General features: G+C 32.2%; 1 protein-coding gene across 1 annotated transcript in view; it reads right to left on the reverse strand.

Annotated features, from left to right (window-relative positions):
* The window catches only part of LOC123720245 (irregular chiasm C-roughest protein-like), a 66308-nt gene extending 45093 nt beyond the window's left edge, over window positions 1-21215 (reverse strand). Inside the window, exon 1 of the mRNA XM_045676784.1 lies at window positions 21081-21215. The gene's annotated coding sequence lies outside the window, so the exon portion shown is untranslated. The remainder of the gene's footprint in view (window positions 1-21080) is intronic.
* Between the last annotated feature and the right edge of the window lie 4952 nt (window positions 21216-26167).

The raw sequence follows: 26167 nt of genomic DNA on the forward strand, positions 1-26167 counted from the left end.
GTCTCACAATGACATTCAGGGTGCGCAAGATACGCGTAAATGGCGCTCGTCTGAGTAAATTTGCACGCGCTCGAAATGTAATTATCAAAACACAAATATACAGTAAATACAATATTCTTAACCTACTATGTAATAAGAGTATATAAATAGAACATTTTAAACTAAGTCCCTCTGGTAGAGAACCTTTAATGCCTGGTATATTTTGGTGTATTTGGGCAGGAGGATCTTTTCTTCTTCTCATACGCTTAATAAGTTACGATTTTTTTTGCCTATCCCTACGAAAATTTCTCTTGCTCATTCTCTTTTACTTTGTATTCTTGATTATGCAGATGTGTGTTATCGAGATTTAACTGTGTTGAAGCTTGATAAGTTAGAGCGCTTACAAAATGTTTGCATCAGATTCATATTTGGACTTCGTAAATTTGATTCTTTGTATTATATTTTGTTTAATATTAGTTATAGTTGTATTTGATTTGCAGTTTTTTTTGTTAATTATTTATGCACCTTTGTAGGTGTTTATTTTATTTATTGTTTCATATTAGGGTTGCCTGTAAGAAATCGTTTGTTAGCGATAAGGCCGCCTGTTGCCAAATAACTTATGTAACCTACTTACTTTTTGTTTATAATTATGTATATTATGAACAATAAATAAATATTTTTTTCAATTGGTAACACAGTGTACACCGATGAACGTCAAAAAAGAAATATACATGAAATTCGTCTAATTTTACATTTTATATAGTATCGGTGACTACAGTGTATACATTTCATCCCTGTATTGCGGTAGAAAATTGCTTTATAATTATACATCTAAGTATATCGTTCTATTATTAAGATAAGTTATTTGTATATAACGTGAATGTCCAATAAAGAAGTTTTATGTCCAACCTACTTTATGTTGTTCCAGAACGCAATTATGACCAACAATTTTAGGGTTGGCCTCATAGATACTCACACTACCAGAAGCCTCACAAGTGCGTTGTTGGCCTTTTAATAATGATACGCTGTTTCTTATAGATTATTACCGCTCCCCTGCCTTGCCATGTTAATTTTAAACACATTTAGTTTATTTTAATTTAATTATTGCTTTTAATGCTTAATTTTAATTCAATAATTCTGAATTTTGAATTTTTGAATTTTGAATAATTGTTGATATCGGTACCGGTATCGACGATATTTCTATAAGAGTATCGGTATCGTTAGAACCAACTATGAAAAAGGTAATTTAAATAGACTCTGAAATGTCTGACACGTGTATCATGCTGGTCCCCAATGGGGTTACGGGACGCAAATTTAAATAACAATCTTGCAATTTTGAAATAATTTATTAAATAAATCAAAGTCAATATCAATCAGAAATTGATTTTACAATTGCGATGCGAGACAACCGCAGGTGTAACGGATATATACCGCTGGCTGTACAGGATGTTTATCCGTTTAAAAGCTTTTAGGATAACTTAAACAGTAGATTTAGATTAATGTTAGCCTTGTAGTTAAGAATGGGGTCCTCAATCCTGAGGTCAACGGTGGAGGTGGAAGAAAACATCGTGTCTTAGGCCCAAGAAATGTATAATTTGTGCCTAATTAACTAGGTTAAAGTAAAAATAAATAAACTAGACATCTCATATATTAATATAAGTCACACCTGTCTGCAAAAGAGATAGAGTGAGATGAGAATGGATTTGGTTCGGACGTTCCTTTTTTTCTTTAACTCCGCTGGCGGAGCGAACCATTACCCAAAGTAAAGTAAACCTCCTCCGAAATTAAAGACATTATTTCATGATATTCTTAAATTATGAATTTAATACAGAAAGCTGATCTATCAACCCACCCCCACTACCCATACTCGCCATATATATATCTCGGGGCTTCATTTAAAATAGGCTATATTATAGTAATTGTAAGTGAAATATATAATTGTCTATAGATAAAGAAATCATGACTACATTACATTTAAAACAGTAAAAATATAATGTTTAAAAACTTTAACTTGTATTTTCTAGCCATAAAGGTTCCAACAATATTTCTATAAAACACTGGAGATAAATAAATTCAAAATTTGTATGTTTGTTTATCAACATTCTGTATACGCTTCTGATAATAATTGATAACGTCGTCTCACTCACGCAACGGTTCACTGAACTCTTGGAAAAAGTTCCCACATGTCTCGTCCAGTTAAGTTTGATCCGTGTACGTAAATTATTTGTACTGCAACAAGGTCCAATGATGGCTTATACAATCAACTTTGTAAGAAACTAGTCTACATTAATCACGTTGTGATGTGAAATGTTTGTTTTGACTTTAGATCCGTAATTGCCCTTAAATTGCTGAATTAATATGGATGAAGATGTACATAGGATGTGATAAATGTTTAGAGGGACACGGAAAATGTTTCAGTATTTTTTTTATTAAAAGCTATATTTACTTGTAAGGACAAAAGTATGTATAAAGTCTTAGACAATGGAAGAGATATTTTCTGACTGAGCCTCCGACAAAAATATGCCTGTATCTTATTATCTGATGTCTAAAGCGTAGATTTTATCCCTACTACCACTACTATGAACGAATGGTGAACAGTTTACGTCTATATACGTCAAAAACAGAGAATATATGTCCCACAGTTTAATGTTTTAAACACGAAATTAGAGATCGATTGTATGCAAAGACTAAATTTGCTATCCAATATATTCTAAAACTCTATTGATATCACAAAACTTAAACCTAATTTGAGATGAAGTTTTGATTGCTATTCTATGCAGATCTATTTGGGGTGTGTGTGTGTAGTTTTGTTTCAAGTATGACAATCATCTATCATAATTATTATAAACCTTCAAAGATATGACTAGTAGAGCTTTTAGAAACGGATATAATATACTTATTTTGGTAAATATTTATGGTGATTATTTATAATTAATATTAATTATATAAGACAAATTTTCACGCCATTTTGTGTGGCAGAGTATGCAAAACTTTGATTGTGAGATTTAAAATTTAGTCGCTGAAATAATAATGTACAATGTGTCGAGACAATGAAAAGAAACTTCATCAAATAGTATACGATAGCTCATTGGGCAAATTTTTCCGCCATACGATTACAGAATTAATATTGGTTTTTAAAAATCATTACGTATTTTTAATATTTATTTTGGTGGTACACCCCTTTTTATATTTACAGGTATAAAAAGTTTATAACCTATCTAATACAAAACATTGATCAAACATTGTCAAGCCATTTCGAAGGACTGTGATGTGAATATATAGACAACATACAGTTAAAGCAAAAGTTTCAATAACAGTTTAAAATAACGCTTAGCGTACGTGACAGCCCATGACAAGTATTTTTTGTAATGCATCCGTATTTGTGACAAAAACGAATTACAATCTTGTTTTTAGGAAGTTTATTTGCATTCCGATAATATTCCCACGGCAGCTTTTAAGAATTTAAATTGCAAAATTTATTACTTATATAAAAAGCGGATTCAGTAATGTACGATAATTCTTATAAGTACAGCCGACTCACAGTCGTCCAGTAAATAAAATTGTAGATTAGTAATATGTAATTGGTATGATTTCCATTATTGTCTAACTGTTAGAGTATTTTTCAATTACAATTGTAAATTCAATACCTGTGTATTTTAATATTGCTATTAAAATTTAAATAAGTTTTTTTTATATAAACAAACGTTTAGCCCATTAAATGGGTGCATTGCCGGCCTTTGAGGAAGGAGTATGCTCTCTTTTTAAGTAATTGGAAGTCGTATATCCTGGGGAAGACACCCACCGGAAGTTGATTCTAAACTTCGCTAGTTCGCAAAGGAAAATGACAAGTGAAGCAGATCGTGACCTCCAGCCATCTAGGTGAGGTACGAATAGTGAATATTTATTACATAAGTATAACTCAGATATATCTGACGTATATTTATTTACTTTGCACTCAAGAAAGGACTAAACAAAAAACACGGTCATAAATCTAAAGCCTTTACTATGTAACTTCAAATAGCTACTCGTATTCCGACATCGAGCCCGATTTCAATAAGAACTTTTTGTACCGCGCTATACCAATGTTGCAACATCAGCGATAGGACAATTTTTTTATATGGGACACTGCTTAATACCTCCTATGTCGTTTCGGTTTAATAATACCTCTACAGTGGTTTCGCAAAGAGCGCGGAAGAAAGTGCCAGGCATACATCTAACTTTCATACAAAAAATTTATGCGTCTCGGGGAGCCTGACAGAAGTGATAACTTAAACTAATCTAAGTGTTCATTCTGTAATGATACGAGGATCGTCTTCTGTTTGATTCATCATATTTTTAAAATTACTTAAAAAAACGGTGATAGTTTGAGGTTATATGCTCACTGTCAACTGTAAATGTTTAACGCACACTAAACACTGAGTAGAGAAAGCATCTGTCCGAAATACGTCTACCACTGCAGCGTGCGTGAAAGAGAAGGTAGACAGACTGACCGTAACGCGTTATGTAGCGGTTTACCCTCCCATAAGAATTTATCACTTCAACAACAAACGAGTACGGCTGCTGTTCTAGAGAAGTCATATTAAAAAAGAACAAAAGTGAAGTTAAGATTATCTTTGACAAAATGCAATTCAACTCGCAAAACCAAACGGCCTATTACGCGTCAATATTTTGTAGTTACAACTATATGACAATTCTCTTAATACGGATCACATGATATGCGTGTGTGTGACTTCTCAGTCACTCATTAGAGTCATTAAGTATACTTAAGGTGCTCGCTTCCTATAACTTGTCGGACTCAATTTAGTATGACTTGTAAAACAGGCTTATTCAGAAATAAATATTCTTAATAATCGGTTCAAAAAATATTCTTAAAATTACCTTTATTAGTTTAATTATACCTTTTTAAATGATCTGACGTACAGTGGTGGCCTGAAATTGTCGGATCGATTCAGAGCATGCAAATAGACTTCTATGTATACATTTAACACTCGCTTGTACGGTGAAAGAGAATACCATGAAGATAGATAGATCAAAACCTACTAAAACCCAAGACTACGCAACAGATACAGAAATCTGTGGTTTTTTCTAGTCATCTGTCACTATTCATCAAAGCGTAAACACAATTAGACAGAAAGAGACGAAAGCGTTCATTACTTAAGGCGGTGCAATTATTGTATTTATTATAAATGACCATCGTTTTTCGTTCATAAAAGTCAATATACTTTTAATGTTTCTTCCTATCCATCTTATTTTTTTTTTCATAAATATCATTTTTATATTTTTAGACATTTCTCCTCTATAACTTAAACAATTTAATTGAAACTCTGTATCTAGAACATTATTTATTCAGTAATTAATTTCAAACTTACATCTATAGTTCGAAGAAAAATAAGTTTTCGTCTTTAAGGATTTTCCGACGATGTAAACAAGCTTTGTTTTTAAACAATTAAAAAGCTAACAGTATCTCTTTAACTAAACTTTAGTAAGAATAAATCGTTCTAAAGACCGGCAACGCACTTGCGAGCCCTCTGACCGTGGCCGTTCATGGGCGGCGGTATCACTTGCGGTTAAATAAACATATACTGGATGGATATATGCATAATCTGCCTAAATTCATAAGTCGAAAACTATAACTTGATGATTTTGACATATCCTTGATGTACGAGTTATAGTGATTACGATATATTTATTCTGCCCATGCACCTGATAAGCCTTTTACTTTTTTAATAAATATTTTTACGCTTTCACCCCATAAAAACGAGAGTTATGTCGCTAAACATCAACCGGAATCATATTACGGTTCCATTTTCCTTGTAACAGGAGACTTGGCATAGGCAAGTCGTATAAGACATTCCTTCAAGCCTGGAAATCGTTGAAAACCACAATACTACTAACTGTTTATGAGCCGTAGACTTCCTTGAATTCATTTGTGGTTGAACAATGGGAATTCTGCCCTTAAAGCTTATTATACACGAGGTGATTTGATGAAGCAATTGTTGCAACTGTTAATAAAATCTTATTAATTTTAAGCGGTAAGATAGGAAGAATATATTTAGTGTTATCATTTTTGGTGTTCATACTATTCATAATTGACAAAAATTCCTTATTTATATATGAGATTGACAGTGGATTTCACACACTTGTTTTGTTTGTGCGTGCCTAAGTTGTTTTAGAAAAAAATGCCTTATAGAAAAAACTTTAGTATGTTTGCTATGCAAATAGTACAAAAATAGAGGAAAAGCGGTAATATGAACAACATATTGGCCAATCAGAGAGTAGACAGAGCTTCATTCCAAGAAGCCGCAACAGTTCGTTTATAATTTTATTCGTTTGATTAAAACTTTTTCGTAATCTTCTACCGAACTTTATGCAATCCCTAATAATTCTTAACTTATTTTACGTACTCATTTCACAAATTCACAACACTTTGGCAGGCTTCTTTTTCAAAGTTGCTTAGTCTACAGACTGCCTTCGTTTAACTCATAGCTCAGAGCCTCAACCATCTCCATTATTTCGATCGAGTTCTCTACCCTGATTGAATTGCAATGCAATATTCATTTGTTTATTATTTTTTCTTTTGTGGTACGTGCCAGAAAATATTTTAAGCCTCTGTTATCGTTGGAAGCGAATAAATTTCAAATAAGTCTGGAGCAGAAAACAGGCTGAACTAGCACTTTGTAAACGGTTCAAATTGTTTACTCACTTATTAACATTGCCTTGTAGCAGGTTGCGTTTGATTATTGGTCGTCTTTCGTCGTAGATTTCGTCTAATAAATTTGACATTAGTTATAATATTACGTCCGTTTGAGCAATCACTATCGAACGCATATTTTCATCTTTATTAAAACAAATGATAATTTTCACTTTGTTTATTATTATAGAAATATATCCATCACTATAAAATCTAGAAGACATATCAGTGCTTTCAAACTATACATTTCTTAATAAACACACATTTAAGTATGGTTATTTGTTATATAAATATAAATAATACATGAAAAACAGCTTTTTAAAATGTATAGATATAGTCACAACTAAGTAATCATGTACTTAATGGAAACCCCATCACTATACCTTGATCCTCTAATACGTATAATAGGGACATCGAAAAGATAGGTCGGATCAAAAAAATCAAAATTTTTATACCGACGATCAATAATTGTAATTGCTGAAGAATTGAAATATATAAAAACGTTGATTTTGGAACTGTTACGACTGAAATACAATACGCAGAGGCGATGATAACTTGGAGAATCTGATCGTAGTTGGTAACACAGAAGGATTGTTCGAGGTTGGATCGATCAAGTGAAAGACTCATCGTCCTCAAAACTTGACACTGGCATAAGAGAAGTGCTGGACAGAAACCGGTGGAAACATATACTCCGCTCCAGAGGCTGACCACGACGTTCAGGTCGACGTTAGGTGATCGGCCGTGTCTGGCACACGCCGTCAACGTTTTGGTCTAAGGCGTATCTCACTATTTTCTTTCATAAATCCATTCAGCTGGGGATCGAAACTACGACTCGTTCATATTTCTTCAAATATCATAAAGAGGAAAGATTTGTATGATTGCTTATAACAAAGTCCTATTGAAATTATTTCATCAATAGAACGCTACATAATCCCTAGACTATATTTATTTCGAAAATGTTTAACAAAAATGTATGTGAGGAATACGCTAGATTCGTATAATAACGCCCACGCCTTCAATAGAATGTTCCGACAACAAAGCATATTTACAATGAAATAGATACAGTTACTTACAACAAACAAATTACGCTTCAAGATTTTAGTTCGAAAACATTTTAATAAATATCTTACATTTATTTTAGTACAAGAAATTTCTGTTTGTCAAATATATTGCTCATTTGAAGCTTTTACACATCTAGAATGCTTAGGTTTTGTATAATCTTATATGTTTGTATGATTCACGAACTGCAACTCAATTCTACTTTAGTTTTTTTTTTATAATACAGGAGGCAACCAACAGCTGTTCAACTGATTTTAAGTTGTACTGCCGCCCATGGACACAGAGTAGTTTGAGACGAGGCGATGAAATTCAGAAAGGAGACTTACCGCGAACTGACTCCTGTATGTAAAAATCCATTTTTTTTTGAAGTTATTCTATTTGCCCACTGCTTTCCAATTAAAAGACCACACTAAGTGTCATTTCAGAATCATACCCAAAGACGTATATGGGTACGGGATAACGCATTCTTAGAGCGAACGCTCGACTTTTAATTCTTAATCTACGATTCCAAAGAGTAATGGTACTTGGTACTACAAATTTTTATTGATGTTAGAGATACAGAGTTGAGGATGCGCTAAGTATGACTTCCGTATGTCAAATGTAGTACGTTTCTGACGGTAGTGACACTTAACGCTAAGTTGAGATTTTGAATTTGTAAGACACTCACGTTGTCAGAAGTATAGATATAGATTGGGATTGAATACAGTACATTAAAATAATACAATACTTCGCGATACCTTTTGTATCCGTATACGATAATAAATGTAATCGTCAATGTATTTACCAAATTACAGGAAACAAATTAAGCCCATAACCTGTAAAACCAGTCCATTTAGGGTAAAAATCTCATTAAGTTACTTAATATTGCTTTTAAAATACCGATGTCCGAACATAATTTGAAAGTATCTTTACCAATCATTATTGTAATTGGCACGTTGAAGTTAAATATTTTAAACATATTGAAAGGCTTATTAATTGACGTAAATTAATATCCATTCAATTGTTATGTAGTCCGTATAGTAGTATAATTATCGTTATAATAATGAAATTTCTATGTATATTGATAAACTATCACAAATATGTTATCTTTTTTATTTTTATGTAATAGGAAACAAACGGGCAGGAGGCTCACCTGATGTTAAGTGGTACCGCCGCCCATTGACACTCACATTACCAAAAGGCTCGCAAGTGCTGAAATTTATTATGGCCGAGACCTACCTACTTATTAAAAAAATGATAACGAAAACTATTTCGGAAATCTTATGACAAGATCACGAGTTGTAGCATAAACCATTGTGGACCACCAAACCATTTAATATCCTTTTTAACCGACTTTATTGGATTACGATAATATTGCATTTCATGTATTTATTGAGGCTATCTATGTAGACCATTTTACCGAATATTCGACCTTATTCATAAAAGGTTCTGTGGGCTACAACGAGCTCAGAGTGCCCCTAGCTGCGCTTACCATCTATCTTATACAGCTGATCATGAAAATGAAAGAAGCAATTCGGCTGTGCTCCAGTGCATAGGCCTCAGGGTACCTGATGGAGTTAACATCGGCCGCCGTTTCTATTCGTGAACCAACTTTTTGGATGAACAAATGACAAAATTTATTAAAATAATAAACGAGTTTTAACGATTACTTGACGTTTTTTATTGTCCGTTGAGTGAACTGACAAAACTTTTGCCCTTTTTGTTAGAAATAGTTAGGTACTCTGTATATATTTTTTTATCTATTACTGTTAAATGTCGTATTCTATGTGTATGAGTATGTATTGTTTTGCACATAATATAAATACAAATACATACATGGGATGACCGTAATGGTAACATTGTTAAATAAATAATTAGCCTTAAGGCTGAGTTCTATTTTCCTCAAATATCTATAAAAAAATCGAACTGATATGATCGAGCTTTCAACTCAGAGAACAGTTCAAAATTTATCAAGTTATAATATAAAAGGTAATAAATTTTGACAGTATATTTGTACTGTCCTGTATGATGGACAGTTGGCTAACCAACCGTGGTCGAATAGCTACAGAGGAGAGTCTAGTCTCTCCATTGTTAGAAAGAAAGCTGTACTTTTAACTTTTATAACTCAGTCTAGGGCTTGGCGTGATCAGGATCTGGCGATGGCTATTCCAGAAATATCCTTAATATTTATGGGCAAGTCTTAGCCCGCGAGACGCGCGTAACCTCTTGTGCTCATCTTAGTTATATTTGACAATTCTGTCGGTACATTTTCCAGCTGCGATTTGTGGCCCAGAAAGACCTGGTACGTTTAAGTCGTTTTAATTTGTATTTTCTAGATTATTAAAAATGCAAGCTCTAGTAAATAATTGTTGCGCACGAACTGAATCAATTCTATTAAGCCATGCTGTATTACTAAAGAAATAAAATAGCTTCGTGTAATGAATGTTAAATAAATCGCAATCACGCTCCGCCATTAAACACGATTAGCGTTTGCACATCCCTAGCCATTAGTTAGCCTTACGTCACGTAGTGATGTCCAAATGCTTTATACTCCAGGAGATGAACACTGATAAATACCAAATTAAAACGGACAAATTTACTGACTGCTACAAAATCATTTATATATAAAATAAAATATATAATAATACAAAATAAAAATAAAAATAATACATTATTTGCAAGAATATGGTACAAAAATGTTATGGCGGTACAATACGAAGTTCGCATATTCTGCCACATATTGGCGTGCAAATTTGTCTTAAAAGGAATTTTACATTTTACCTTATGAGTCATATCAATTAGTCAATTGTTATATTATTTGTAGTGATAAAATATCACATTATTAAAATATACTATTACGTTGTCAAATTAATATTAATTTTTTTTTTTATAAAATTTAAATTAGTCAAACATATGTTTACGGTTTACAATAAGATCTGATGACTTTTTTATGTAACACGGGGAAAAACGGGCTCATCTGATGTTAAATGATAGTCAAAGACACTCATGTTGCCTGAGGTCTCGCAAGTGCGTTGCCGTCTTATAAGAATTGGTACGCTCTTGAATGACCCTCAGTCGAATTGGTTCGAAAATACTTTAGTGGGTTCCACATAGTGGTGGTAAAACATTCAGTTTTGGAAAAAAACCTTGGAACAAATGTACACATCAGAGTTCTTACAACAAAACGGCGTCATAATCCGTCCATTAGTTTAGTAGCTACCATGCCATAGCAGACACATACACGTCAAACTTTAAAACACAACTATTTTTGCATCGGGGTTTTTGAAACTTGACTTAACTAGTTGAGGCTAATGATATGTATATGAATAAAGTACTATAACAGTGGTGTGTTCTCTTTAAATTACTTTTTAAAACTACATTTAAATTATGAACACGTTTTATATAACATTGTCGCGACTTTAAGTAGTTTATATAAATAGATACAAGGAGTATATGTCAAAATCACTCAGTTTTTTCTTTTTTTTTTAAAGAGATCAACTTTGACGTAGATCACACACTTCGCTACGCTTTTCTTTAAAATGAATAAAGTAAAATCTAGAATACGTGAGCACCATGTATCTACATTATAATTTAGTTATCTGCTGCATTGTTTATTTTTACACCATGCGCTTAATTTATTTTAGTATAGTAGTTTTTTTTGTTCTAAGTACATGGGCTTCATATATAATTACCAAGTCAATGTTTAGAGAATATTGTAAAAACTATTTTAAAAAATATGGAGTTTTTTGGCCATTCTTCCCCATATGAAACTACTTTCTAGAAGTGACAACTAGAGTCCTATTTTTTTTATATTTTTAACTTGTAATTTTGTCTTTCAAAAGTGCCTAATTGATATAAGTGACTTTGACTCTATAGACAAAATAATATGTTTTACAGATAATCTTTTTAAAGGATTATCTGTAAAACATTGTTGTATGTATCTGTTTCGTGATCACTTCTAATAATAAAGTAGGTCATCAACCTTCTGTGCCTGTCACACACTCGACTTTTTCTATAAAAAAGTCGAAGTCATTCCGGTTTCTTCACGGTTTTTTTATATCTTCTTTACCTTATATAAAAAGCAGGTTACATAAGTTAATAGACAACGGGTGGCCATATCGCTAAAAAGCGATTTCTTCCAGCCAACTCTAGTATGGATAAATAAAAAAAGAACAGAGGGTAAAGTATATGAAGAGCTTAAATAATTAACTAAAATAAAATAATAATAATATTAACAAAAATGACAAAGCTAATCTTAGGGTTAATTAATATATTTATGTAACCAATTACGGCAGAAGATCAATACTCAAAAAGAAGATTTTTTAAATAAATTAAATAAAAGACAGTGCTCGTCTGATATCGAGAGGCAAGGAGTTTCAAATATTATTATATTTTATATAGTAAGGTGATAAAATTCAATTCCGATATTCCGACCAGAGAAATTCCATTTGTGCACAACCGGGGATCGACCCTACGATCCAGTGATTAGAGTCATGTTGAAATCACTAGGCCAACACTGTTTTCATTGCGTTATTTATATCATATTTAACCCTTTTGTATACAAATTATAACTATTAAAATTATAATCACCCATTATTGATTTTGGTGAAACAGAATGTATTTGATACTAGCGGACCCGGCAGACGTCCTGTCTTAACTATGAATATTGATTTAGAAGTGGTTTAATTAACTAAAAATGCTTTATGATATTGTTTCTTTTTCTGGCCTGTATATAAATAATTTTGTTGGTATTCCGACATGGGAACAGGCGACATAAAACTGGCCATGTGAAAAACATGGATTTTCATGAATAATGCCACCAACAATTAGCGACTGTAATTATTTTATCAATATTATACCTCCGATCAAAGCATTTGTTTTAAACAATATTAATTTTTCTTACATCCCCTTTGACGATATTTGCAGCACACATTATGGTAATGCTATGTCAAACGCCGTAAGGTTACATGAAAAAAGTTTGAATTGTAAAAGCGCTTCTCCTGACAATAAGAAACAACACAAAAAATAATTAGCAATATCGGTCCAGCCGTTCACGCGTGATGCCGTGAGCAAGTGAAATAGGGATTCATTTATATTGATGATATATATAGATTCACACAACTGCCTCCGTTGAGACAACGTTGAGAATTACAATGCAGCTCTTATACTACAATCCTTTGTATAGGAAAGCCCGATAAACATTCTATAAATTTCTATTCTCGATAAAACGTTTTGTGGTCGTTAACGGAAATAGGTAATTTGATAGAAATCTCTACATTTAACACCACAATTACGGGGAACATCCCTTAAATGCCATTCCGTTATTGTAAACCTTATAAAGGACTTAATGTTTTGAATTATACACATTGCGATATAAATAAAATAAATAATACTCGAGTATTGTCTTTGGTTAACATAGCTTTTACACATTGAAAGAAAGTAAAACACGCGAAACTTCGGAAAAATTTAAATTTATGTAAATAATTATAAGGTAACATAACCTTAGTTCAACACAAACGCGGGCAATGTGACTTGCCCATTTCTAATTTTTATTTATCAAGTTTTCAAATGTTTCTGACAGACGTAATCTTTCATTGATATTAGTGTTTCTATAAAGTGATCGTTCAAGTCAGCAAACGTAATTAAAATTAGTATATGTATTTTTCTATTAATAATCTTTTTTTATTGATTCTTGAGCAGCTGATATAATTCTCGAAATAAGAAAATTTGCTTAGGAGTCTCGATCGATCCGAATCCTTGAAAATGCATTTCCTTTACAAGCAAAGAGAAAGTGTAGGTTGCCATATGTGTAAAAAAACAAATACTGCTCACCATCCACATGTCATCAAAAATAAGAAAATCAAACCCATGACCCCTACACCCCTACGTAATACTTGAAAGGCCCCTAAACAGGGAATCAAAACGAAATTCGGATAAAGCGAAAAACACAAATTATATTTGTATTATACAAAAACGTAGTTCAACACGTTTCATTATTAACATTACCAATGTGCGCAGGTCCTAAAGCTTTGCGGATCTAATATCACGCCACGTAAATGAAACACCTGCGAATCAATTTTCACTCGTAATCAAAATACACAGATGTACAAAACGCAAACGTTGCACAATTGTCTCGTACGTGACATAGGTGGATCAAATAATATACGATTTTAAGCTCTATACCTCTCTAGTTGTACTTTCTCATAATTAATACAATTATAATGTGTAGGTCTGTGAATATTAGAAATATCCTTGGAAAAATGGCTACACCAGTCAACTCTCTTTCTGAACAACATAGAAATATATATCATGTGGGTATAATATAACACCACAAGCGTCAGTTAGATTTGGAGCTTAGTTTTTTTAATTTCTTTCTCTTCACTGAGTCATCAATGAATAATTTAAGTCTTACCTAATTTACTACGAAGGATATTTAACAAAATAAAATTTTGAATAACTTTACTTACAGTCTCTCTAAGCAGCTTAAATAAAAGAATGTGTGTGTGTGTACTAGTGTACACACGAAAGAAGTAAAACTTCTTTATGACCTTATTTTTCGAAAAATTTATCTCCTATATCCAACTTTACAGAAATTGGTTAAATAAAGTTAAATAAGATAAAGTTTAATAAAAGGCTTTTATTATCATACACATGAATACAATTATTTCATTTTACCTATTACTACTAAAATTATTAGAATTTCATTAATTGTAATGGAATTATTACTATGATTGTTATCGTTATTATATATTTTTGTTATTAATGGATTCGAATCACTTCATATTAACTGTGGTAAGGACAAGAAAAAGATGGTGCGTTACGGAAAAATGTGACGGTAATATTTTTTCCAACGCCTATAAAGAAGTTTCACTTCAAAAAATATATCCAAAACAGGCTACAAGGTTATCAATTCAAAGTGTAAAATTTTGTATGTAAAATATTGTAACTGCGTCCATCGATCGATTTGGCTGATTCTGGTGTCAAATGAAGCGAGATTACATCAACTTCAGTTAATCTTCTAACCCGTATATAATTATCGTTTAATATATACAATTCTCTTTGTAATACAGAATCAAACAATAGAATGAAGAAATATATATATTTACTCGAAATACTTTGGTGTATTTTGGAGTCGGTTCTAACCTCTTTTAGTTCTGTATAAACTGTTATATGTAATTATGCTTTGGGTTACAAATGAAATACCTATTACAATAACCTAAAAGGTGATCAGGCCTCTGTCTGACACATGTAACTTTAACAGTACGGACGGCGCAGTTACATGCGCACATAGACAGAAAATCATTTATTTCAAAGCTGGGGATCGAACCTACAACCTAAGAAATAATAGTCGCAAGCTGAAGGTACTAAGCTGTTGGCACATTTTAAACCTGCAGTACATTTTCCTTTAAAACCAAGATAGAGGATTCCTCGAACATCTATTTGTGGATGTAACAATGATGTTTTGTTCAAAGAAAAACAATCAATTTGTTTTTACGTTGTAATTGGAATCCGTTAAAATGGTTTGTTTAGAAGCTGGGATCTAAACAAAATGATGGATTTTTATGAACTGTCTTGAAGGGCCGGCTAAGTTCTTGCATGCATCAATAAAAAAGGGATATGTTACTCAATATAAAAAAGTTTTTTGTCGGAACACAAGTATTCATAATACTAAAAAATACTTTTCTTCAGTACTTTTTATTCAAATACAATTAATATAAAAATGGTTTAATTGAGAATATCTTTTCTTTATTGTTTGAATTGACGGGTCGAATTCACAATGCAAATTTCCCAAACATAACGAAGCTCTAAGTATTTATATGTTTATTCAAATGTAATTTAACATTTTATTTTTTATTTATTTATTTACACTTCGTTACACTACAAAATAAAAATAAACATAATTAAATCAGAAGGAGGGCAACAGGCGGCCTTATCGCTTACGAGCGATCTCTTCCAGGCAACCACTGTGAGTAAAGAAAAAAATAAATGTATTAAATAAGATAGGCATTTTATATGTTAAAGTTATTTTTTATGCAACAAATTTAAGTTTCCGTTTTAAACTCAATAACGAAAATAGAACGTTCCATTTCTGAAAATAAACGGTCGGCATGACAACGTCTAACAACAGTCGCCGTCCCCAGAGGAGTGCATTTGAGATTGTACTTGTTTTCTTCAACATTTACTTCAAATTCAAGTATTTCTTTTATAAATTGTCGTTGAAATCGGAAGCAAGATTTTGTAGGAGAGAAACAGCTGATTTATTTTATCTCCTGTGGGTTTTAAAAGAAAGTTTAAATGAAAAATGCAATCGACATATATAAAAAAACCATTGGCCCTACCACCTTTTGGTCTGCGCCTTCATTCACGTATTCTATTTTGTATATAGATATATATATATATATATATATATACAAATATATATTTATCAGTTTGCCTATTATTCGTAATAGGCAAACTGATCAGCCTTCTGTGTCAGAATCTACTTATTTAATTAATTTAAACTAAAAATAACTTTATTCATATAGGTAAACAAGTCAGAAAAGACGTTAAATTTATTCTAACTTTACATTTACTACCAGTTCCCAAGTCAAGAGCGTAGAGCGGGCAAAACGAACTGTCAAGAAACTTTTCGCCAATCTTACAAATTAAACTAGAGCAAATAAATCCCAAGGATTAGGATCATATTTGTCAAATTTATAAAAAGCTTTATTGATTAATTTACATTTAACGAGAGCTTTAAATTTATTTAGTGATTATTCCCTAATTTTGCGTGGAAGTTTGTAATAGATACTAATCTATTGCATGAGTCCCATTATCGGTATGGAATGGGTTTTGAAGAACGAATGGAGTGTAAACAGAGACGACAACAGGACCGACAGTGTGGGCTTGGGCATGTTATGCCACACTTATCTAAGACCCATACGAACGTGGAACGGCACGAAACAAAAACAATAACATTGAAATTGAATTGACCAATGAGGAAGTTTTAAAAAATGATAGGCTTTAAGATCACTAGGAAATTGTTAACGAAACACAGAAATAAATTATACATTTTCGAAATATAACAATAACAACATAAATATATGAACGTCATGTTAATTTCCCCCTTGTCCTGTCTCCTCTGTATTTATATGTGGTATACAGGATCTTTTCTACGTCTGTTTCAATAATAATTTAATATTTGTGTGAAACACAGCCAAGGCAGGATTTAGAGGTCTTGGGGCTTTGGGGCAACAAAGGAGTGGAGGCCCCTTAGCCCCAAATTTTTATTCATATAAAAAAATTAAGTCGAATATTTCAATCAATACTTTATTGTGAAACCAAGTAGATTATTTTAGTGTTTAGCAAGCATATAAAAATATATCAAATGAAAAGTTGTTTACTAGTAAGAATTTAAAACATTTTTTTCCGAAGCCTCTTTTGTGAAGGGGCTGAAGCACTAGTTGCCCTCCCTAAACACAGATATGTTTACCAAGCCATAATGCATGTTATTACGAGTATATAACAAGTCTGGCCATAAATACATAAAATCTTTTCTTTTTTTAACTTTTTAATCATTTTGAATTTGGAACACGTACACACCTTGCTCGAAGTGGGTATGGAGCTGTCGGTCATATTACAGACACTTCAAAAACAGCCGTATATTCATATTATCGTACTATCAACAAATACCAGAAAAGATCGGGGAAGCCGCGTGTGATCTACAAAGGCTGTTAAAGCCAGAATTCGCCGAAACCTCATTAAGAAGGAAAATATCTTATCGCTAGAAATGAAGATTCCCGCTAGGACTCTGTCGCGTATCATAAAACAAAACTTGAAGCTCGGTGCCTACCGTCAATATACAGGACATGCCCTACATCAATCTTTCGAGTGGACCCTCATCTAGCCCAGACCTCCCCTTTAAACTTCAAATTATGGTCAAACATGGCCTGCTCTAAACAACACGGCGATATTTAATCTCTTATAAATCTTGGATAGTAAGCAGTGGCGTTATTTCTCATGGAAACAGTTTTAAGATTCGTGGCCAAACAGCTTAATGGTCTGTATAAAAGCCAAAGGTGGCCATTTTGAATAGAATATTTTGTTTTTTTGTTGAAGGTTTAATATGTATGTAGGTATACATTTTAATAATATTAGATTAGTTCATTAAAAAACGGATGACTGGACTAGGTATATTTATCGTAAACACAAATTGTATCACCTCTATATAGACACTTTATATAATCATAATAAATGTTGTCGACTATCCCTTCATTCTCATAAAACTTCATTCATGGTTCCCATACAATACTTAACGACCTATAAGGATACATTACAAAAACCAGTGGAAATAAGGTTGTATCCGACCTTGTCAAAATTACCGCACCTGTTCTACAGTGCATTGAACAACAGTAACTCAATGAACGAAAAGCATATATTGTGTGCTTTTAGGTAAGAGATCTCGAATATAGCATATATTTTGTACATACATTTGTGCTTTTTCGATATTTTCCCTTTGTCAAACATATAAATGTTAATATTTTCTTATATTATTCGAGGTTAGGAGTTATTAATAACTCCTACACGTTAACGTGGGATTTCATAAATTTAGAATAAAATACATACGGAATAATTCTAAATTAATTACATTTTGTTAAAAGTGTCAATAAATTATGCACCCAAAGAACTTTCTGCTTTATTATTTAATTAAAAACTACAGGAGTAGAAGAGACTCTTGAACAAGGGGTTCAAGTGCCTAATGAATGATTTTAGTTGGCGCCTGGTAGGTAGTACCGGTGACACCTGAGCTGATGAGCTTATGTTTTCCTCGCTTAATGAATAAGTTTCGTAATGCAGCGAGGAAATGCTGCCAGCATTAATGGTACTGCCACAGGGACGAAACTTTTTAAATTTGTTTAGTTTTTTATTTATCCGTTTTTTATTATTATTATTTTTACTATGTGGATTAAGAATACTGTACTGTACAAGTAAACGTATATAAAAATACATTTCGAGTTATTTACAGAGATTAAGTGCCACTGTCTTACTTAAGCGGTATACCTTCTTTTGTATTACTGTTTGTTTTTGTACTGTAACCCGAAAAGGAAAAAATCATGCCTTCGAGCGCAGCGTATTTTTTTCTCAAAACCCGTTCCGATCCCAAAGCCATGGGAAATACTTTTTTAACAGGTGCTTCTGATTATAGCATCCTTTTACCTGAATGTAAACTTTACCTGTGATAAATTAATTATTAGGGTGAAATTTGAAACGAAAACAAAGTTGACGAGACAAATCTAACCTCAAAACACCTAAAAACTTTGTGTTTATTTTTCTAAAGGTTTATTTTCAATGGTTTAAAATGTTTCGAATGGATTTTAAGAATAGAAAACCAGATACTATAACTACTATACTATACTAATCTATAATAATATTAACAGCCAACCGCGAACCACCATTAAAACTAGCTGCCAACCGAAGTATTCCCGAACCAGTTTGAAAGGGTCGTTTAAGAAAAGAGCGTACCAAAGGCTGGGATTGCACTTGCGAGCCCTCTGTCGCGGTGAGTGTATGGGTACCATTAACAACAGATGAACCTCCTGTCCGTTTGCCCCTAGGTATAAATAAAGGTTGTTTGTGGTTATAGGAGGCTGTAGAGGTAACTTCTTCTAACCGCGCCTGTCTGTTCGCTATAAACTAAATAACTACTAAATTAAGTCAATATGGCAGGTAGAAGGAGACCTGGCGGCAGATGCACGTCTTGGTCGAAAAATTGATCGTTCAAAGCCCTAAGTCATTGTCTAGAAGCGCGGTGTCCAAAATTAAACTATCATGATGATCGCCAACCTTCGCAAGGAGAGGGCACTATAGGAAGAAGAAGAAGACTGAATTGTGTGCAGTTTTCACCAATATCTATAATCATTCATGAGGAAGGTTTAGGTATATATGTATATCAAGAGTCGTGACCCGTATGATGCCACGGTGGGTCGCTAGTCAATACTATTAGGGTACACCATTTAGAGCATTATTATAAATAGCAAGAGCATCGTATCGGGTGAAAGCCAGCTGATATGATATGCTTGCTGTAAATCTTCAAACATTATCGAACGTTTGTATTATTATAAACTTATAATTATTTTACATAATTTTAAATTTAAATTTCTCCGACGTTTCGAAAATTTAAATTTAAAATTATGTAAAATAATTATAAGTTTATAACAATACAAATAGCTTTAATCCGGTTTAAAAATTGTTTTCTTTCAATGTGTAAAAGCCATGTTAACCAAAGACAATACTATCGAACGTATTAAAATAGCGTAAACCCTTTCTTCTAAATGCCCAAATAACTTGTTTAACACATAATTTTACTCCCATAAATATCTGGGCAATGGCGTCTCACATTAGCGCCATCTACTAGGGTCATTGCGACATGGAAGGAAGTTCTACTGGCACTGGTAGAATTTATTCCAGAAAAAGGCTATGGCGGGACCCTTTTCAAAGCTTGCTATGGAATAGATCTTGGAATAGAAATGCTATAGGGCTTGGCAGCTTAAAAGGGAATGATATATGAAGAGTTCTTCCTATCAGCTGTATAAAAGACGCGATAATATATATGGATGTTTTATTTATTTATTATCTGTTTTAAAACTATAACTTTATTACTATTTATGTTGATAGAGATACATTTTAGTATAATAGGCAATACAATATAATGTTTTATCTGAAAGGCAAACAACCAATGTTTCAATAATAAACAACATAATTTGAATATAAATAATATTGCATTTATAATCGAATTCTACAGTTATACGTATAGATTTGATTTCGTAAATTCTAGAACGGCACATTTTTTTAAAATACATGTTTCTTTATTGATACATCATGCAACATTACGATCTAGCCTAACTTAAGACCAATAAGTAATTTAAGTCTATTTTTTACTAACTAGTTGACTGCTTTGTTTTGTTTTTCTTTCCTTATTTAAAACGTTAAATTTGTTTGCCTACCCATATATGTATGTACTTTTTGTTAACAGTCAATATGACTTTGCTATGGAATGGAAGCCTGGTTATCCATATCACAGGTTCTTACCTAGTTTGGAGACCAGTCTCCAGTTATATAAATAAATTATTAAATTATTATTAAAAATAAATACATTATTAAGTTAACCTAATTTACTAATAAGGATATTTAACATAAGTCTCCAATAACACTACTTACAGTATCTATTTAATGGCAGACATTGATTTTGTGTTCTATTTTCAACTTGCCACTTTCTACTTGAAAATAAATATATAGCTTCATCCTTGTACGACATGATCTATATATATGATAGTATTATTGTAGGAATGATGTCTCATCTATTACCAATTATATTTATTTGAATTAAACTCACCGTCACACCATTCAGATCCGTAAAGTTCAAACTCTATCACATTCACAATAAAACCTTCTTAAACTGTCAAGTTCATGTCAAACAAAAAACAAACGAGAACGCGCAATTTAAATTTAAATTCGAAACATAGACAACCACTAGAGACGGCGCCCGGGCGACTACTGTTTGTGAAAACAATTTTCCCTCATAGAATAAGCTATAGATATGACATACGTGCATTCACTGCATTTATAAGGATACTATAGGGATTAAGGATAATCTTGAATCCTTAAAGGCTTTTTCATTTAAACAACATGTTTCAGTAATCCCATTTGAACGCTTTTATAAAAAACAACTTTTAGTATAACTTCTTAATTAGAATGAAGGATACATTTTATATTTACGAAATGAACTCAAATATAAAATAATGATTTCCTGTTAGCCAATAAAAGCGGTACAATGAAGTCGTCATGAAACACAGGATCTTAAAATATAAGTAAAAAAGAGATTACTTAGTCTTATTGCACTCTTTTAACCGAAGTACTCTCTCTCTCTCTGAGTACGTGTATCTTTTTGTCCAATTGTGTTTAAGCTGTGACGAAAGGAGACAGTCAAGTACATTAGTTGTAATAAAAAATACGATTTTGACATGTGGGTACCAAAAGGATTACTTTGTTTTCTTGTATGAACTCAGTTCACGCATTAAGTGTTAGCGAGTCCCACATAACCATTCACCACGAGGCCACTGTGTCCTGTGCGATACTGTGCGATAAAACCTATGATCCATAACCCTGAGGATGTGAGTTCTGAACCCAGTTGAACCAATTTAATTTTCTTTACATGTCTACAATGGGAGGTTCGTACTGGAACACCGTGAAGGTTAAAATAGCTTAAAATTTGACGAGGTGCATCATGTATAAAAACGCTATAAGATTTCCACTTAACAAGTAAAAATGTCACCGATTTTGTTTTTGTATACCTTTGAATATCGTATGTCGATTATATATATTCTGCGCTATAAATTTACCTCAAAAAGAAAGTGCACATGACAAATACTAATGTATTATCAGAATGGAATGAAAATAAAAAAAAGATTATTGGCCCGGGGTATTTTGAATTGGCTCGCGTTACTGGATTGACGTATCTATAATAAAATTAATCTATACTACTACGCTTGCTTATTTACTGATGAAGTACAGTTTAACGAATTTTATTTATACGTTTTATATTCTACAAAGCGTAGTTAAGATTGTCGCATCTTCATAATATGTGATATATCAGAACTTACAAAGAGTATTTAACCTAAAGTTCTGGAACCAGAGAATAAAACATATTTACGCACACACAAATATGAAATAAAATTTAGGTCTGGGCCTTAGATTTCTATATGTGTTTCATGATCGTTTGTGAATTGAATAGGCAATTAGGTGATCAGCAAAGCAAGCCGGTTTCCTCACGATGTTTTCCTTCACCGTTCGAGCGAATGTTAATGCGCAAATAGAAAGATAGTGCATTGTTGCACAAGACATCGAAGATATGACCTCAGGGATGTGCGTCGCACGCTGAAGCAACTAGGGCAAAATTGCTGAAAACCAAATACCTACTTATAAAATTTCTTTCTTTCTAAAATGAATTTAGTAATTAAGAGTAGAATAATTCAAGATATCGATTCACTTATCCTAAACCGATCAATTTAAAGTCAAAGCATTTATTTCAATTAGGCCTATTAAAAAGGCACTTTTGAAAGTCTAAATTAATAAAAAATATTTATAAAAGACCCTTTCAACATAAGGAGAAGAATTGGCAGGAAATACTCTTTCTAAATAGTTTTTACAAATTTCGCATACATTGATTTGATAATTATATGTGTGTACAATGTACTTAGAACAAAATAAAACTACTATACTAAAATAAAATAGGCACATGGTGTTATAACAAACAATGCAGCAGATAACTAAATTATTATCTAGAAACATGATATACAAATATTGCAACTATAGGTTTTATATTATTCCTCATAAAAAGGAAGTAATTAACATACAGTCAAACAGTTTGTGAGTTACGTCAAAGTTGATTACTTGTATAAAAAAAAAAAACGGAAAATATAAACCTATGCGACTAGATTATTAACCAGTTTAATTGTCCTATAAAGAAGGCCAGCATTTTTATGTTAAATATCCTCTAATTTGTCTACTAAGGGTGTTTAATAAAAGTTAGAAGTTTTTAGTTTCAATATTTTACAAAAAGAAACGTTTATTAACGTACTAAAAGCCTTAATTAGCTAAATACTAAAACTTGATAGCTCGTTTATGAAGGTCATATAACATAATTTTTATGGGTATAACTAGGTTCTGAATAATATGAAAAAATACAAACGATAAACTTCTAACCAGCGTAAAAACAATTTTCACCATTGCTTTGATTTTCTCTTAGGGTTTCACTGTCTCACCCTTCCCCTTGTATTTCCCCCAATTTATTGTTTTGACGTGAATAACTACTTCAGACTAACCCTACAGGGCCAAGGACAAAATATGGCACGTACTTCCCTGGTCTGAGTATACCTAGTACATGACTATGTATTTGCTAAGCCCCGACAATTGCCTAAATATGACCCGGTTGATATGTTTTCCTATTTCATTATAAGGGATTTATAGGACACGAATGTAGTATGTAGAATTTTTGTTGCTGGATTGGAGAGCTTTCTTTGAGTGACTGTTCATTTTTTATAAAAGCTTTTTAATATTATCTTTTGGAAACATTTGGTTGCAGAATACTTTTCTTGTATGCGTGCAGAACTCGTAGATTGTTATTTTTTTAAATATTACAGCTAACGTTAATTAAATACAATAATTAATACTAAACATAAAGCCAAAGATTGAAGAGTTTTTATTGTACTCGTATATATTCACGAAAGGAAAAAATATATATTAATACATACATCCAACTAAGTTAGATCTAATTTAGCTGTGTTTTGTGATGGTGTGAAAGTCTGAGTACGTTAGTGGGTATATGTGTGGTGGGCTCATGATGCAGGTTATTTAGAGCTATGGATATTCTTAATACTAGTTTAAAGCATTCGTGATAGCTTATATTTATTTATTTATTAACACTTCGTTACATTACAATATAAAAAAAAGAAAAATTTAACATAATTAAATCAAAAGGAGGGCCTTACCGCTTTCGAGCGATCTCTTCTAGGCAACCACTATTATATATATATATATATATATATTTATGTAACAATTTAAAATGTTGTATTGATTAAACTATGTATAATTTACAACTTTCTGTGAGTGTTTTAAGTTTTAGTTTTCCATTTTATTTTTGTGAAACGTGGTTGACTGGAAGAAACTGCTTTAGCAGTAAGTGCGCCCATTCACATGCCTTGTCTCCTGTTTTGTGTTATTGTTGTTTTTTTTTATAGAACGGGGGGAAACGGGCAGGAGGCTCACCTGATGTTAAGTGATACCGCCGCCCATTGACACTCTCAATGTCACAGGGCTCGCGAGTGCGTTGCCGGCCTTTCAAAATTGATGTAAATAAAGTGTTATTATTTTTATAACACGTTTCAAAGTAAAGAAAAAAAGGGAGTATCGAAAATTTCACTCCTTTAAATCGTAAATTATAAAAACCTTTAAAGTGACTTTTGGGTCGTTTTAATTTAATACACAGTATACAGATTGAATGTTTGCTTGCTTGTTCTATTTTTAAAATATGCAATACGCAATACACAATTTTCTCAATTATCAAAGAATGTTTACAACCATACTTTTACACCCTGACACATTCTTCAGACTCGTCATACAAAAACTTGTATAACATTAACCTGTTTTCATCATATAAAACTGTTTTTAACTTAAAACAAGTGAATCTGCCATGTCTATGGAAGCCTGACGGCAACAAAGGGCTATGTCATCGGGAATCATAAAAACTTGATCCTTCGCGGTTGCGCAAGGTCAGTTATTTTATAGTATAGCTTAAATTTTCACATACATATATGGATAAAATATATAATATTTATGCGAGCACATCTCTCTCCGTCTCCAAGACAGAGACATTTATTATTTTGCGTTGGACGTCATGGAAGATCGATTGAATTTGTTTTGTTGAACTTTTTTGGTGAACTTTTGTAGTCCCATAAGCTTTGAAAACTAATCGCAATGCAGGCACAACAGAAACTATACGTTTGTATATAAAAAATGACAAATATAAATCATTTAATATAAAAAAGATTTCACCAATATTTTCTCTTATCGGAATCCATAAATATTTGTGATATAGATTTCCCATGACATTTATGATTTGTATTAATTTCATTTCATTATATTAAAATTAACAACTACTGGTTTAAAATAATGTAACAGTAATTTTCGTTTTCTCTTGTTCCATTTGCAATGTTCATTTTAAGCACATGGTAGGCTTTTTAATTGTGATATGAATACTTACATTAATTAAAATATTGATTTATTTATATTCAAAGCGTCGCATTTAAGGATAGTAGGTGATCAGTCTTTGCCAACAAAGATAATATACCAGAACACGTTTAGTTGACTACTAAGATATGAAGACTTTGAATTTATGAAAGTAAAAATATTTATTATAAAGCATCTTAAAATTCTACTTACTAGAATTGCACCTGCGACGCGCTAAAAAACTGATTATGAACGACAAGTGTGTGACAGAGACAGATTGTTATTTACTCTATTTAGAAAGGAACAGCTACATTCCACAAGAAGATACTTAAGAAATAATGATAGAAGATTGTTTTGACTAGAAACATGACGATATATTACTTGAAAAGGAATTTTTAATTTTAGAGTACGTTTCCACAAAATTGTTTTAGGTAAGGTAAAGCAGGTAAACAGATACATTATGGCTTTATTATTGGTATATATGGTCTATGGATAGATGATATAACATTCTGACTTCAGTGTCTCATACATTGAGTGTTAACTACACTCAGAAAGTATAATCTAACTTCCAGCGGTTTTAAGTTCACAGTTCAGAAACACACGTTTCTACGTTAAACACTGTATCGCATGGATTGACGTCTTTTGTTTATCTCACCATTCCAGTTAGCAAAAGAATTCATCCGTTATAAGGAATAT

Source organism: Pieris brassicae, chromosome 2, assembly GCF_905147105.1.
Source record: "Pieris brassicae chromosome 2, ilPieBrab1.1, whole genome shotgun sequence".
Taxonomy (NCBI): Eukaryota; Metazoa; Arthropoda; class Insecta; order Lepidoptera; family Pieridae; genus Pieris; species Pieris brassicae.